The sequence below is a fragment of the Camellia sinensis genome, chromosome 7, assembly GCF_055761805.1.
Source record: "Camellia sinensis isolate YWXY chromosome 7, ASM5576180v1, whole genome shotgun sequence".
NCBI classification, from domain to species: domain Eukaryota; kingdom Viridiplantae; phylum Streptophyta; class Magnoliopsida; order Ericales; family Theaceae; genus Camellia; species Camellia sinensis.
In genome coordinates this window covers 65,215,848-65,231,722 of record NC_138967.1, presented here as the reverse complement: position 1 = coordinate 65,231,722, position 15,875 = coordinate 65,215,848, and the positions used below count along the sequence as shown (strand labels likewise).

The 15,875-nt window shown below is 36.3% G+C and overlaps 1 pseudogene; it reads right to left on the bottom strand.

Annotated features, from left to right (window-relative positions):
- Nucleotides 1-12,390: 12,390 nt before the first annotated feature.
- Nucleotides 12,391-15,476, bottom strand: LOC145795858 (probably inactive leucine-rich repeat receptor-like protein kinase At3g28040 pseudogene; annotated as a pseudogene).
- Nucleotides 15,477-15,875: the final 399 nt, after the last annotated feature.

The window sequence follows — 15,875 nt, the reverse complement described above, 5'->3', positions numbered from 1 at the left end:
CATAGTAGAGCATTGAGTTTGGTCAGTGAGTTTATATTAATTAGGTTAGAGATGTGTGGAATACCATCTTAATTACATTTGAATTTTTCTTGTAAGCACATTATGGAATACCTTCTTAATTATTAGTCAGTGTCAGTGATCGTGACATACTCACAGCATACTATGTTGTCCATTAAAATTCACACTCTTGGAAAGGCTGTTAAAAAAATTTCATCAATCTTTCATGCTTGCTATGATAAGGGTGATCATATATGTAGGTTAGGTTGTGTCTTTTTTATGTGGCTGGTTACCATTTTGTTTTGTGTAATTGATTCATCTTGTGATTTTGTGGTTACAATATTCTCATACAGGTGAATGATTGTATTGGTAAGATGGGTTTTGTTTGTTTGCAGTGATGGTTTTGATTATTGAGCTTCTACTTTTGTGGGCAGAACAGACCGACAGATCTAGTGGTCGATAATCATTCGAACTTGGTAAAGGTTGTCGCGGCACCTGTAGTAGGACAGAGGACTTATCGCCTAGTCTAGTAGTTTTCTTTTTTTTTTTTCCTAGTCTAGTAGTTGTGTTTTTCTGTTAGTTGCGATGCAAACAGGCCTGTATTTATGAGATTAGTTGAGTAGGCTTGCTTTAGTTTTCTGCTATAAGATAACTAGTTTTGGGGCTTTCGACATAAAAAAGCCTATCCGGCTTGGCTTCGCTTCGCTATCGCTTTCCTACAAAAGAGACGGTATCTTCACATACATTAGTGTTGGTGCAGCTAATCCTTCTAAATTCTGAATCCCATTTTGTAGCGTGCTCATTTTTTTCATTTAATTAAATATTTTTTTCTTTTCTGCTAAACTTTGAAATCTATGAAATTGGGTTATTTTTGACAAAATTTTTATTACTTTTACTTGGCACTTAAAATTCTGCCTTTTGTTAGTTGTTAAATCAAGAATATTTGTTAGACTCTATTTGTCTTTTATGATTGTTTTCAATTCAACATTTCTTAATTCCAGGGACTTCTAGACTAAAATTCCTTCTCTACAACCTTTCTAAAATGAAGATATTACTATGGAAAAATAGAACATTTTGTAAACGGTCCAATTGCTGTTCGCCACTGACCACAAGGATATAGGGGCAATATTTCATCTTTGGTGCCATTGCTGGAGTGATGGGCACATGCTTCTCAGTACTGATTTGTATGGAATTAGCACAACCTGATGATCAAATTCTTTCTAGGGCAGGGGCCTACCCGATTTGACTGAATTTTGGACAACAAGAAGACGAGTTGATATGTTTTGATCAAGGAAAAAGCCCAGTCAGCCACCAACTCAGTTTAGGTCACGTGACTTACTACTTAGTCTTCGCTTTTGAGGCTTCCTCCACCTGCATCTTTATGTGCCCATAACACTCCATTTGGAGAAAGATAGGCTTACCACAAAGGTTCTAAATATCTGCCGGTACGGGACATACCGGCCGGTTCGTACTGGAAAATGGGAGGGCCGAGTCGGATACTCACCGGTATACCGACGAGAATGAATTTCACGGCCGTATCGGCCGATTCCCAACACGTATCGGCCGGAATCCGATATGTAAACGATTTGTTTCCGATACAGTCCGATACTGCTGAAATTCACCTGCAAAAATAGTTAAGAAAAGCAAAACAAAGCTGAAGAAGTGATGCTCTGTTTTTCTTCTGTTTGTTGATGCTCTGTTTTTCTTTTTCTTTTAGCTAAAGAAGTGATGCTCTGTTTTTTTTTCTGGTTGTTGAAGTCATCGGTTTGGATGCCTTTAGCTCAACTCTTTGTAGTTGCAGCTTTTCTAGATCAAAAAAAAAAAAAAAGTCATGGTTTTTGTTTTTTTTTTTTTGTTTTTTTGTTTTTTTTTCTGTGGTTATTTTTTTAAATGCAATTTTTTATATAATTTTAAATGCACATAAGTTCAGAAGCTGAATAGAACTCATAATTTTATAACTCAGGAGCAGGTTTGTTCTCTCATAATTATATATATATATATATATATTATCGGCATAGAATATAATTTTTTATATATAAAAATATTTTTTATATATATTTTAAATGCACATATGCTCAATATATATATTTTTTATATATATTATTTAAAGAGATTTAATCTATCAGATTTTTTATTTCAGATTTTTTTTATTATTTTAGATTTTTTAATCTGTCAAATCTTTTTATTTCAGATTATTTTTATATTAGATTTTTTTTTATAGAGGTTTAATCTGTCAGTTTTTTTAAAGAGGTTTAATTGTTAAGTAAAGATGTTTAATATTTTAGATTTTTTATTTTTATCTTAAATGCATTATTATTACTAACTAAATTAGAATTACAATATTTGTTAATTGAAAACTGTTATTGTAGATAATTGAAAGTTATAATGGCGCACGGAGGTAGTTCTAGTGGAAAACTTTCAAGTGATGATATTGGTTGGAAATTTGGAATTCCACTAGAAAATAATAGGCATAAAATTAGGTGCAAATTTTGTGGAAAAGAGATAAATGGTGGTATAACTAGGTTGAAGCAACATTTGGCCCATATGAAACGTCAAGTCACACCTTGTGCTAATGTCAGTGGTGAAGTTCGAGCACTAATGATGGATCATTTGAATAATTATAAGGGCAAAAAGATTGACAAAAGGAAGATGAATGAGGAATTGACAGAAAAAAAAAAGTGTCAAATATTTCCACATCAATTTTATATTAAAAGTTTAACATATATGCCAAATAAAAGGTTGAGACTAAAATAAATATATATCATTTAGTTGAAAATGAGTCAAAAAAGTGCCGTTACATATCAAAATTTTGATTAAAATGTGATAAATTAAGGCTAAAAGAGTCAAAAAATATATAAAATTGAGTTTTAGATGGATTGCTAATGATTTTTGAAATTTCATAGCCACGACGCCCGATACCCGATACGTACCGGTCGATACTACCGATACCGATATTTCGCGATCGATACCGTTACGTTACCCGATATCGCGATTTAGAACTATGCTTACCACAGCATTATGATTCTTGTTGATTTGCTTACTTATAAAATGTTCGTTGTTGATTTTTTTATTTTTTATTTTTTGGGTCTTTTCTTACTCCAAGCAGGAGTGTGAGGAACTCACATCATCCACAAGATGGAGGTAATCTCTCTCTCTCTCTCTCTCTCTCTAGATTATAGTAATCTTTTTGTTTTTAACTATAATACCTAGCTAATTTAAGCTTCTATTTCAAAAACGTAACAAATGTCATAGATTTCTAATCAAACCTTTTTGCATGATCAGCAAAGCTATAAGTATGTTTGAAGAAGATGAATGGTTCAAGGCCCTAGAACGACCTACAGAACGTGAAGATTTGTTCAAAAACTACTTGGTGGATCTTCAAAAGAAGGTAGTAATTGTTAGCTCGTTGCTTCAACTGCCCATCTGCACATGCTTAAGCGTCAGCAGATACTGGTGTTTATTTTTTGTTGATCATTTTCAAGCTTGTCCTGTTTATCAAGGGTTAAACCACAGTCACTGTGGCTTCTGAAGTTTAGGAATTGCTTTATGGCTAATGAATACTTTGACGGTGTTTGGCAAGATTTGGTTTTAGGTTTTTTTTTATTTTTTCCACTAAAAGATAAAGGTTTTGCAAAACCAAAAAAAATAAATCCAAACAAAATATCACATCCAACCCCATAATCATTTCACTTTTTCTCTCACAAACATCACATCCAACCACAAAAAAACCCAACTATCTTCCCAGATACCAAAATTTTTTTATCCAATAATATCCTACAACTAATAAAAGCCCACACCCTAAACACCCACTTTGTTTTGGGTTGATGAGCCAGGTCTGTGAGACTGGCTCAGTTTTGTGAACCTAAAGCCATTATACAATATGTTAACAGTTAACAATGTATAGCAAAATTTCAAGAAAGCTATGTGTGGCTGTTGCACACATTTGGACATTCATCCGGTCATGTGCCTGACAGACTGGCGATAAGCATCAGGTCCCCAAACACTTTCGGGATATGACAAAGAAGGATGATGAAGAGACCCGAATGACCCAGATGCAGACCAAGAGGGAGTTGGAGAGAGACCTATCGGCGGCAGGATTTCTTTCTTTCCTTCTCCTTGAGGCTTTAGTTCTCAGGACTTGAATAAGATTTTTAATGGAAGACTAGATTACGATCCCATGTTTGCAACTATTTTGTAGTTAGCAAACATGGCTGCTCTTCAACCATCCTTTTTGATTGGTGCTGATTTCCGTGGGCTCAGTGAACTTTTGTGGGTCTTTTGGAGATGTGCCAGCCTCAAGCTTTTCCATCGTCATTTTTGGGGAGCATCATATATGAAGAAAAATGGGAAACAAAATAAAAATTTTAGTATATAAAAATAAAAGATATTTAACATTTGCCATGTCCCAATTGTCCCATGTCTTGCATATTTTGAAAATTGTCATGTTGTGTCGTCTCTGCATCATGTGTATTTGTCCATGCTTCTTAGCGTTAAGCTTTGTTATATTTTTGTGTCATGTAGAGATTGCTGATATGTCTTTTGTAATCAACTGATAATTTTTTTATTGTTATCGCTATCTCCGACTTACTATTCACATGCAGGAACAGGAAAAGGCCCAAGAGAAGCATCGACAGAATAGAATAGAGCAAAGGCAATATCTGGAAACCTGTGGCTTTATCAAGGTAAAGCTTTGTAAAACCCCGATTCATAGACAAACCCATAACATTCTTTCCTTAAGAGGAGAATAAAATCTTGAATCTTTTATTATGAATTTTTTGTTCTCTATAGGTGAACACCCAATGGAGGAAAGTTCAAGATCAGTTAGAAGATGATGAAAGATGCTCGTGTCTTGAAAAATTTGACCGCTTTGAAATTTTCCAGGTATATTGACTTATATGATTGGCCATGTATGTTGAATTGTAATGCTTATATTCGTTATTGTGGTAGGAATATATTCGTGATTTGGAGAAGGAAGAAGAAGAGCAGAAAAGGATACGAAAGGTGTTTACTGGAATTTATTATGGTAATAGTTTATTCTGTTCTGATCTGTGTGCTTAACTTCATCCTTCACCTAGTTTTCGGAACAATTGAAACGGGCTGAACAAAAAACTGTGACGAGTTTCGCAAGATGATGGAAGAACATGTGGCTTCTGGTATACTTACAACTAAAACTCATTGGCATGATTATTGTATGAAGGTAGCTAACCTGGTTTTTTTAATTGGTTGCATTTAATTGTGGTGTAAACACCACTTGTTATTCCAGAAAGGGTTGTTATCCTCCTCCTTTGTGGATTATAGGTCAAGGATTCTTCACCCTATCAGGCTATTGCACTGAATACATCTGGTTCTACACAAACGATTTGTTTGAGGATGTTGCTGAAGAATTAGAGAAACTGGTAAATTATGTTTCAGTTCCACTAATGCACTATCTGGTATATGAATTTTTCATGATTTTGTTTAGTAGAAAACTAATTTTATGTTGAAGTTAACCTAGCGGTGACTTGTATTGATACAAATGCTGGTTTGCATTTTCAAGATCTGCAAATGAAATCAGTATTATGACTCCAGTTTTCTGTTGATTTAGTTCCTTTATTGCTTTGTTTGTTGGTGTCAGACTGGAATTTGTTTAATTTAATTTGCTGTTTGCTACCATCATTAGTTTTTTTGGCTGTTTTGTTGCTGAAGAATCTAATTTACAAGTCTTGCTATTGGAACTTAAGGTTGTTAGGTTTTATTCTTGGCAATTCCGTTTGACAAAACTCCTTTCAGTTGTATTTATTTTCGCCCTTTTATTTCAGTGAGGCTATAAGTGTTTAGATGCGAATCCAACCCGAATTGAGCCTTTCAGAGAAGTTTATGATGCAAATATTTTCAAGATTGCCACTTCGCTGATTATTACGGGGGTCGAGCTGCCCGGTCAGCTCGCGGCCTGAAGCAAAATGCAAAAATGCATTCAAAGTTGCCTGTTCGATCATGTTATATTTTTCCAGTTTTTCCAGTTTTGGCCTTCCCGCTCGAGCGGGGAAAGGGACGCTCGAGCGGGGATTGGAAGCTCTCAGCATCTCTGCAATCGCCTGAAAAAGTACTGGATGGTGTGATTCGACGCTCGAGCGTCAAAACCGCCGCTCGAGCGTGGAGCCTGTATGAAATCACAGAATTTGAAGTCTCCGCTCGAGCGGGTAAAAGGGCGCTCGAGCGGACCGCGCGATCCCAGATTTCCAGATTTGTTAAAGGAGTTGGTTTTCTTCTGAAACTAGGATTGCTTTGGTTTTCTATAAATAGTTGGATTTCTCCCAACACTAGAGGAACTTCTCCAGATCTTATTTTTGGATCGTAAGGTTTATATCTGGAGAGATTTTGCTAGTTTTCTTTGATGTTTGATTGAGTATTCAACTCATGGTTTAAAGAGAGTACATCAAAGGTTGTGTTTTGTTCTACAAAAGAGAGTTGTTCTTCGGTGGATTCTGAAGAATTCGAGCCTGAAGCTTTGGTGGATTCCGAGGTGGCTCATCGTAAAGACAATTCCGAGGTGAAGATGGGGTTGGAAGAGGCACATAGAGGTTGGTTCAATTAGGCGTTGTGGATTCGCTAGGTAATTGAGAGTATACCTGTGTAATTCCTTTAAATCTTCTTAGTGGATTGTTCTTGTGGCTGTTGCCCGTGGTTTTTTTATCACAGTTGGAGGTGTCCAATTGTGGTTTTTTCCACGTTAAATCGTTGTGTCTCTTTGTCTTGATTGTTTGATTGGGATTGTTATATTCTGCTTAAAATTGATACATAATCATAAATCAACATCTAGAGGATTTCTAGTTTTTTCAATTGGTATCAGAGCAGGTAGTTCTATTTTTTTTATAAAAAAAAATTCTTTTAAGAACGAGATCTTGTTTGATTTGTGATAATGGATACAATTCGTGAAGGAAATTCTATGGTTCGACCACCCCTACTTGACGGATCCAATTATTCTTTTTGGAAAGCTCGGATGAGATCTTTTTTAAAATCTATTGATGAAAAAGTTTGGCAATCCGTCATGAATGGGTGGACTGAACCAACAATTACCGTTGATGGAGTTACAATCCCCAAACCAATTGATAAGTGGGACACAACTGATTACCAAAATTGTAGCTGGAATAGTAAAGCTATCAATTCTCTCTTTTGCGCTGTCACACCTGAAGAATTTAGTCGTATTTGCAATTGTGAAGTCGCAAAAGAGGCTTGGGATATCTTACAAACTATTCATGAGGGCACTCCTTCTGTGAAACGTTCAAAACTTCAAAGGCTCACATCTTGTTTCGAAAACCTTTCAATGAAAGATAGTGAGACCTTTGATGAATTTTATGCGAAGTTGAGTGACATTGTAAATTCCAGCTTCAATTTAGGTGAAAAAATTCCAGAATCCAAAGTTGTGGGAAAAATTTTGAGATCCTTGCCCGATCGGTTCCAACCAAAAGTTACGGCTATTGAGGAGGCTCAAGATGTTGACCACCTCAAGCTGGATCAGTTGGTTGGAAATCTCCAAACTTATGAGGCACACAGGAATTTCAAAACGAAACAAAAAGATGTTGCTTTTAGTAGTGCTCATAAAGTTAGAGAGGATTCTGATGAGGATTGTGATATAGATTCCAAGATTACGGCTGCTTTTGTTAAACAATTTAAAAAATCTTTTTTGAAAAAGAATCCTAATCTTTTGGAATCTACTCATTCTCATAAATCTAAAGGCAAAGATAAACTCAAAATTAATTCTATAGCCAAGAAGGAGAAAGGAAAGATACAAGGAAACTCTGAAAGACTCCAATGCTATGAATGCCAAGGATTTGGCCATTTTGCTCAAGAATGCCCCACTCGGTTGAGGAAGAAGAAAGCCCTCGCTATCACTTGGGATGATGAATCAGAATCTGATGAAGATGAAAGTGACAATGGAGACCAAGGCGAAGAGGGACATAAACAATTTCTTGCTTTCATGGCGACTTCCGAAGCTGAAGGACAAACAGATTCTCCGAAGATGTCAGTTGAGAATATCACTGATGATGAATCCTCGGAGAGTGATCATGAAGAGCTTGAGCAAGCTTATGAAAAGTTGTATAAGGAGTCTCTTAACTTATTCAAATTAAATGACAAACTCACAAAGAAACTCAAAGCATGTGAAAGTGAGAATGTCAAACTTAAGGAGGAGATTTCCAAAGCCAGGATTAATGCCATCAAGGTAGCTGATGATCGACAAGTTCTTTGTGCAAAACTGCTGACTTGTGAGACAGAAAGGAATGAGCTACTGCAAACCCATGCCATGTATGAAGAAAAGATTGAATCTCTCGAGATGTCACAAGTTGCTTTGGAAGAACTAATGATCAAGAAAGAGAAAGAGCTCAAGTGTGCTATGGCTACCATTGGTCTTTGGAACAAAGGATCAAAGACTTTGGAGGATATCATTGGGTCTCAACAAATGAGTTGTGACAAGAGTGGCATTGGCTTTGGTGGTAAGAAAGAGCAAAAACAGAGTGCTTCAACATCTCATGATACAAGAACTCAAGGAAAGGGGGGACAAAAGATTTAACAAGAGGAAAGACTTCTCAAACTCCCTAGAGTTGGTAAGGTAAAAGAAAAGAAGGTACACACTGTTTTTATTTGTCATCATTGTGGTATGCATGGTCATATTCGCCCTTATTGTTATAAGTTGCATGGGAAAGTGTCTCAAAAGGGTAGAAATTCGAATACTTTTTGGGTTAGGAGACGGCCTTACATGTCTAAGCGGAATACCAAGATTCATGAGGGTGTTCACAACACCGCGACATTTACCAAGACCGCTAGACCTAATTTTGTTAAGATCAAAAAGATTTGGGTGAGGAAACTTGACTTGTGTTAATTTGTTTATTTGTTTTAGCTTTTGGGTTTTTTGTGTCTTGTTTTTAATGGAAAAAAATGTGTGCTTGTTCATTTTTTTGTCTTGCTTTATTTTTAAAAAAAAAAAAAAATCCCAAAAAGATTTTCTTAGTATGGTTTTGCAAGCTTGAAATTTTTGAGTGGTCCTTGGTGCATATTGGATTTGATAAGAATATCCATTACATGTTAATATGTGTGTGCTTTCTGTGGTCATTACTCATTTTGGAGTGTGTGTTTTTTGATTAGTATGTCTCATTCTGTACACACTCTTGGATTCGCAAATTTTGGAGTCTTCCGCCTTAGTGATTATTTTTTTTTGGACTTCTGGCATTGAATCCTTTGCTTTTCTAGAGGAATTGACCTATACTAGCATATCTTGGGTGATGTTGAGTCTCTTAACCACCTACCATCTTTTTGCATCTCCTTGGCTTTCCCCTTAATTCTTTGCAGTCTAGCCATGAGGAAAAGGCTACCTCAGAGTCACCAACCAGGCCATCCTTATGATATCCATGCTTCTCTGGTTCGGTTTCCATACTCTTGAGCGTGTCAGCCACCGATGATTGTGCAAAAGAAAAAGAAAAAGAAAAAGAAAAAAAAAAGAAAGAGAAGTAGACAAAATATGCAAAAGAAAGAAAGAAAAAAAAATTGTGCAAAAGAAAAAGAAAAAGAAAAAGAAAAAAAAAAGAAAGAGAAGTAGACAAAATATGCAAAAGAAAGAAAGAAAAAAAATGTGCAAAAGAAAAAAAAAAAAAAAAAAAAGAAAAAAAAAAGAAGAAAAGATTCATTGATTGAGGGGGAGCCTCCGCCTTTACTCACCAAATACCCCTTGATTCCTAGTGGTTTGACTTTCCTTTGTCATGCTTAAGATTCTCTTGTTGGAGGTCCAGCTTTCATATCACTACTAGGATTGAATCTAGTGTTTGTCGAACTCCAAGAGTCACACACACACTTTTTATCATGGGATCTATGCTTTTCACATAATGCATCACTTTCTTTCATGATGAATTTTCTACAGACTGTGCACATTGTGTTTTCTTGTAATGGTGCTTCTTGGATAATCTTATGTGTTTTAAGGTACTAATCTGAAATTCCTTGCTTGCTCCACCATATTATTTTTTTGTCGTTTTCTTCTTGTTCACTGTTTTCAGTGTTTGTGGTTGCTTTTAGTGAGGAGGAGTTTGGTTCATCTTGATTTGGGTTGGTAAGGGAATTTGGTTTCTCTTTGCAAGAGTTGTTTAGCATGAACACTTTGATATGTTTGGAAAGGGAGATTGGCTATATGTTTTGCATGTTGCTATGCACTATTTGCCCTTCTTGTATGTTTCTGATATTTACATCGTCATATCATTGTTTGTGTGGTTTATGATCTTGCTTTGGTTGTTTGAGAGTTGTTGTTCATGAGTCTTAGTTTTCATCTATTCATGTTTTCCATCTCATGTTTCAAGATAATCGTGTCATATGTCTATTGCTTTTTCATATACTATTGTGGGACTAATAGTTGTTTTGGAGATTGTGGCACTAATAACTGTTTTGCAGATCATGACCATGAGAAAGAAGGTGGTTTTTGTTGGCTGTAATGGGTTGGGGTGTTTAGGATTTTATTTGTTAGGTGTTTTTTGTCACGGCATTGCCAAAGGGGGAGATTGTTAGGTTTTATTCTTGGCAATCCCGTTTGACAAAACTCCTTTCAGTTGTATTTATTTTCGCCCTTTTATTTCAGTGAGGCTATGAGTGTTTAGATGCGAATCCAACCCGAATTGAGCCTTTCAGAGAAGTTTATGATGCAAATATTTTCAAGATTGCCACTTCGCTGATTATTACGGGGGTCGAGCTGCCCGGTCAGCTCGCGGCCTGAAGCAAAATGCAAAAATGCATTCAAAGTTGCCTGTTCGATCATGTTATATTTTTCCAGTTTTTCCAGTTTTGGCCTTCCCGCTCGAGCGGGGATTGGAAGCTCTCAGCATCTCTACAATCGCCTGAAAAAGTACTGGATGGTGTGATTCGACGCTCGAGCGTCAAAACCGCCGCTCGAGCGTGGAGCTTGTATGAAATCACAGAATTTGAAGTCTCCGCTCGAGCGGGTAAAAGGGCGCTCGAGCGGACCGCGCGATCCCAGATTTCCAGATTTGTTAAAGGAGTTGGTTTTCTTCTGAAACTAGGATTGCTTTGGTTTTCTATAAATAGTTGGATTTCTCCCAACACTAGAGGAACTTCTCCAGATCTTATTTTTGGATCTTAAGGTTTATATCTGGAGAGATTTTGCTAGTTTTCTTTGATGTTTGATTGAGTATTCAACTCATGGTTTAAAGAGAGTACATCAAAGGTTGTGTTTTGTTCTACAAAAGAGAGAGTTGTTCTTCGGTGGATTCTGAAGAATTCGAGCCTGAAGCTTTGGTGGATTCCGGGGTGGCTCATCGTAAAGACAATTCCGAGGTGAAGATGGGGTTGGAAGAGGCACATAGAGGTTGGTTCAATTAGGCGTTGTGGATTCGCTAGGTAATTGAGAGTATACCTGTGTAATTCCTTTAAATCTTCTTAGTGGATTGTTCTTGTGGCTGTTGCCCGTGGTTTTTTTATCACAGTTGGAGGTGTCCAATTGTGGTTTTTTCCACGTTAAATCGTTGTGTCTCTTTGTCTTGATTGTTTGATTGGGATTGTTATATTCTGCTTAAAATTAATACATAATCATAAATCAACATCTAGAGGATTTCTAGTTTTTTCAAAGGTGATGCGATTCTGATTTTGAGGTACCAGAAAACTCTTAATACTCTAGTAATTTGCATTTTGGAATTCACATTGTTCAGCAGTCCCAAACCCCCTCCCGACCTCCTTTCCCCCCTATTATTTGACCTCCTTTCCCCCCTATTATTTGACCTCCTTTCCCCGCTATTATTCCTTTAGATTCTTCATAATAAAGTCATGGTATCAATCCCAAACTCCCTCCCAGCCTCTTTTCTCCCCTATTATTTTATTAGATTCTTCCTATTAAAGTCATGGATTGAAATCTAAGTAAAAATAGTCATGGAACAATATCTGACTCTGTAGGATTCATTTAGTTCATGGTTTCATATGGTTACTTCCAATAGAACTAGTAGTAAATGGATGATGTGTGCATTTTAATAACCTTTGCACTTGTTTGAAAAAGACCACTGTGGCATCTGAAATTACTTCAAATATATTCCAACTGTGAGGTTTATATGAACGTACCCCTACTAACCTTATTTTCAGTGCATGGCTGCTTCACTTTGATGTTCTGTGTTTTGATCCCATTGACATTTATTTTAAGTTCTTTATCCTATTCTTGACCAACATGATTGCTCTAGTGGTTGACATGATATGATATGATTAAAGAGATTGAAAAATCACAACAAATATTGATAATGAGAACATACAACTTAAAAAGAGTTCTACAAATTAGGTCAACAGAACAGAACAGAACACCAATAATTTAAAAAAAAACAAAAATTGAAGTGTAGAAATATGACAATTGAATTACGCCAATTACAAGTTCTGGGTACCTAGCATTAAGCTTGATTGCTTCGAATTCATTTACTACGCATTGATCATCGGATCATCTAGCTAAAATATTTCCATCCTTTGTGGAATTGGGGTCTTGATGACTTGCAATATTTGCACCACCTCTGCCATTGAAGGCCCACTTGAAGGTATCTAAGAAGGGCACACCAAAGCCAATTTGAGAACAGGAAAAACCTTATCCTCTGGGTACTCCTCAATGCTTGGATCAACACATTCTAAAAGATTCCCTTGTTCCAAAAATACCCTCACATGTTCACTGAAAATTACCACATTCTCCTCCCCATACTCTACCGGTCTTCTACCCATCACAAGCTCAAGAATCAATACCCCAAATCCATAGATGTCACACTTTTCATTCACCTTTAGGCTTTGGCATGCTAACTCTGGGGCCACATAACCTAGCGCGTTTTGGAATCTGCTACTCATAACGTTCTTGTTGAGCTTTTTCAAGAGCCTAGCAAGTCCAAAATCTGGTATTTTCGGGTTGAAATTCTCATCGAGAAGAATGTTGCTCGGTTTAATGTTGTAGTGAATGATGGGCAGGTGGCATGAATGGTGCAAGTGAGCTAGCCCTTTTGCAGTTCGAAGCACAATCTTGAATTAGGTAGCCCATGAAAGAGGAGGTTGTAGTTGATGCTGACCGTGATGGGTAGAAGAAGAATTTATAGGAGGCCTTTGATGTAATCTTGATTGTAAGTTACCATTGGGTGCGTATTTTGATACCAAAAGCTGCAATTGAGGAGTCCAATAGTACCCTTTTAGTGCTATCAAATTTGGGTGCCTTGCTTTCCCTAGGATTAGAACCTCGCAGTCAAAATCTTCTGGGTATTGGATTATGTTTGATGTGACAAGTTTCTTGATTGCAACATCCACTACTCTTTATTTCCCTCCCATTCCCAACGAAGCTTTATAAACCGTTCCGAAAATTCCAACACCAACCCATTTGCTTTGTTAAGTAAGGATTCAAGAGGGCTAGTTAAAGTAGTCCAATTCGAGGAAGAGGAGGCTGCATTGCAATCGAACAATATGCGTTTTCCCATGGTCAAGCTTCCTGGCCGCGAGGAGCTTGAGCACATGCTTTCTATTGCATTGTCAATGAATCTAAGCCTCCTTCGAACAAAAACATTTATGAAGCTTATAACGATCACTCCAACTGCGATCCTTATAGCTGCTGAGATGGCAACAATGGCAGAGACACTGAGGAACATATGGTGCCCAAACTTTTTCGTGTTTCTTGAGGAGTGCTTGTTATGACCACCCATTTGGTTGCCATAGGCATATGGGTTGAGAACTAAAGGCTTTGGGACATTCATTTTACATGGTCCCTTCAACAAGGGTGAGCAAATGCCCAAATTGCCCTCCAAACTTTCGTCCAAGTTTTGATATATACTACCACCAGGAAGCCTGCCTGTGAGCCTATTATAGGATATGTTAACTGCAAGTAGATTTTCCAACTTACCAAGCTCTTGTGGTATCTCTCCACTTAGTTTGTTGAACTATAACTTTAGAATCTTGAGCTTCTCCAACATTGAAATGGACTTGGGAATGGAACCATTCAAGTTATTGTGGAGCAAGCTCTTACAACAACAAGGGGATCACAACAAATTGGTTTTTATCATAATAATGTGGTAGTGGTATTTTAGAAGATTTAAACCACTTTGATAACTATTTAGTTTTAAAGTGATAAAATCAAGACTTGCTACATCATTCTCTATAATATTTTGTATAAGTTTTTGTTCATACATCATCTCTATTACTCTTGTAGCATTTTCAAAACCTCTTCATTACATTAATAAAATGGAGGTGTCCATTACAAGATCAATGGTTAACTACATCAATATATCTTTATTTTAAATTCAAAACCATTTTAGGGTGACTTTGAAATTCAAATTGACTTAATAATTATAGACTATTGATTTTGAACTTTAACAATATATTGCAAACTAATGCATTGGAATGGAGATTCTTATTCAAAATAAGTAATGGAAAAGATCTAAATCTACTTTTAGCACGCTAAATACTTAAAAAATTTATCCAGAATTTGAAATGTGTGGATCAAATTCATAGTAAGTGGGACCCACATTTAGGGTTGCAAACAAACCAAGCCGAGTCGAGCTTTGTTGAGCTCGAACTCGGTTTGGTTACTTATTGAGCTCGAGCACAGCTCGATAAGAAACTGGGCTCGAGCTCGGTTCGGCTCGATTATTTTTTTAATATTATTTATATCATTTAAATAAAAAATATTATTTATAGATATTTATATATTATTTAATATACAAATAATATATTTATTATATAATTTAAATAAAGATAAATGAGCCGAGCTTATGCAAGCTCGAGCTCAGCTCATTTACTAAACGAGCCTAATATTCGAGCTCGAGCTTGACTCGTTTACTAAACGAACCGAGTTGAGCCGAGCCCTTAACGAGCTAAGCTGAGCTGAGCTTGTTTATGAACAACTAAGTTCATTTGCAGTCCTACCTACACTAAACCAAGTTTAAATTTACGCCATACATTTGAATTGTGGATGGAAAATGTGTAATAATTCTAGGTACATAACATTATCTTTTCAAGATTAGACTAAAATAGAAATTAAGTTAAAAACACAAAATTGGGAGAAGAGTGACTTACAATAAATAGAGAGATGAACAGTTTCCAATATCTTGAGGAATAGGGCCAGTCAAGGAATTTCCATCCAACTGAAGGATTCCCAAGCTACCAGAATCACATATGTCACTAGGAATTGACCCATACAATGCAGTGTTTCTTAGATCCAACACACTCAAATTCTGAAAGAATCCCAATTCTGGAGGAATTCTTGATTGTAGATTGTTCCAAGATAAATTCAAATGCATCAACTTAGAGAAAAGACCTATTTCCTCTAGAATATTCCCTGTAAGTTTGTTTCTTGACAGATCAAAAAATTGAAGAGTTTCAAACAGTTTGCTTCAACCCGAAGGGATTGCACCAATGAATTCGTCCTTTGAAAGATCTATCTGGTCTAACCTGAGATCAAACAAGCTCTCAGGAATGTTTCTTGTTACTTTATTATCCACTCCCACAACCATTTTCAATGCATCTATTTAAAAACTCTTCTTTTGATTTTAAACCAAAACTCTAGGTTTGTTCAAAATCCTCCAAAATCACAAAATTGTTTTATAAAAACAAATAGCTAAGTTAAAAATCATAAAGGAGTGTAGAGAATCGCTGCCTCAAAGCTAGAAGACGAGATAAACACGAATGAAGTTCGGATGAAGCCGAAACCCTACTCTATTCGAATGAAAACGAAGCTCTAGATGAGCTCTACCTTTTTAACAAAGGGAGTAGGGTGGAGAAATCAATAGATCTAGGTGTATTCGTAAAGAGAATGTGAGTTTTCAAGAAAGAGTCTAGATATAGGGTTTTGAAATGTTTAGAGAGAGAGAGACATGAAAAGTTATGTAAAAAGTGACTTTTACGAACTAATA